The sequence below is a fragment of the Triticum dicoccoides genome, chromosome 6A, assembly GCF_002162155.2.
Source record: "Triticum dicoccoides isolate Atlit2015 ecotype Zavitan chromosome 6A, WEW_v2.0, whole genome shotgun sequence".
NCBI lineage: Eukaryota > Viridiplantae > Streptophyta > Magnoliopsida > Poales > Poaceae > Triticum > Triticum dicoccoides.
Window position 1 is genome coordinate 123,672,957 of NC_041390.1, and position 1,806 is coordinate 123,674,762.

Genomic DNA, 1,806 nt, shown 5'->3' on the forward strand with positions numbered 1-1,806 from the left:
GTGTTACAAGGTGTGAAGTTGAGTAAGACTCAATGCCCGACCACTACAGAAGACAGAAAGAAAATGAAAGATGTTCTCTATGCTTCAGCCATAGGCTCTATCATGTATGCAATGTTGTGTACCAGACCTGATGTGTGCCTTGCTATTAGTTTAGCAGGGAGGTACCAAAGTAATCCAGGAGTGGATCACTGGACAGCGGTCATGTCGGGGATATACCCCGCGTATGACCCGGCCGGAAGTATGACCCGACCGGACTTGGCGCTTCATCGATGACCCGCCGGAGGACTGGCGACTCACGGTCTGGGGGCTCACTGGTCAGACGACTCACGAGCCTGACGACTCACGGATGACCCCGACGGCGGGTCAGATAGAAGACTAGGCCCAAGGCCCAGAAGGCTGGCTCATGTTATGGTGGGCCGGCTTAAGACGGAAGGCATGAGGAATATTTCCTTTACGAGGAAGCAAGACCCGTACTTGTATCCGACTTGTAATAGAGAATAAGTTAGTTCTAATCCTACTAGGACTCTACATGTAAGCCGCCTCTTCAACTTATATAAGGAGGGGCAAGGCTCCCCAAAGAGGGGAAGGAAGAAGAAACAATATCTAAGGCTAGACACAACTAAAGAGGAGCCGGCTTGTGCGGTGACTCCCTCATGATCATAATGAGACCTAGCCACAAACAGCATGTAGGGTTATTACCGGATGATTCCCGGGGCCCGAAGCTGTCCAAATCCTTGTCTTATGTTGCGTCTCTCGATTCCGCCCAACCCCTCTCAAGCTACCACATAGATGCGTTGGCCTCGCGACTAAGTCCTCACATTAAGAACATCTGCCGTGACAATTCCACGACAGTTGGCGCCCACCGTGGGGCACGCGCACGGTGGTGTTGAGTTCGGATCTCTCTCAGGGATCGAGAAGTTCGTGATTTTCCAGATAAGAAGAGCCGGTTTTGAAAGATCTGCGCGTGATTCAGATTTCGACTGGTCAAATTTTCTTCAATGAACGTCAATGGCTGCAAAGGACAATAGGAATTTACATCAACATCTGCGGTTGGGTTTACATCAACATCACCCTCGCGCACGCCGATCGGATCTAGCAGAGGACAATAGGGATTCAGCGACTCAGGAGCATAAACAGAAGCAATAACACCGAGCCATACTGGAGTTGGATTCGGTCCCACGCCCGTGTTGCATACTCAAACTGGACAATGCATACCGGATTGATCAAAAGGCGGGCGGTTTATTGCAAGCGGTCGGTCTAAACCGATTGATTTGTTTGATCTTCTGGATAATAGCAATCATATCGGCGATTCTAAACCGATTGATTTGTTTGATCTTCTGGATAATAGCAATCATATCGGCGATGACCAGCGGCCGCGGGTGGACAGCAACAACAAAAAAGTAGGGACTGTCTATTTGGCATTCGACTGATTTGTAATGAGATATCATTCAAGTTTTCCAACCAATCAGCTATTAACTGTTATTGAAAAAACCTACGACAATTGTATGTATGTATGTATGTTTTTCCCGAAGAAAATGGGTCGGGCTGAAAATCTGACCCGTCAAGCAACTAACAGCAACAAAAGTATAACTGATCCGGCCAACTATCCTTTCCTTTTCGTCGAGAACAAAAGCACCTGACAGGAAAATAACAACGCATGAGCAAACAAACTGGCGACTCCTTCATAGATCTCACCAAACACGCCGTGGGAGAGGGGGGGAGGAGATAGAAGAGGAAGGAGATAGAACAGACGCCGTGGGAGATGGGGAAGGAGGGGAAGAACATGGCGCAGACGCTATGGGAGAG

At 48.7% G+C, this 1,806-nt stretch overlaps 1 long non-coding RNA gene across 7 annotated transcripts in view; it reads right to left on the minus strand.

The window, feature by feature from the left end:
• Positions 1-1,401: 1,401 nt before the first annotated feature.
• Positions 1,402-1,806, minus strand: part of LOC119315926 — a 5,134-nt gene continuing 4,729 nt past the window's right edge. For all 7 annotated transcript variants that reach the window (XR_005152814.1, XR_005152811.1, XR_005152813.1 and 4 more), the window contains one exon: positions 1,402-1,636. This is a non-coding gene — a long non-coding RNA (uncharacterized LOC119315926). The remainder of the gene's footprint in view (positions 1,637-1,806) is intronic.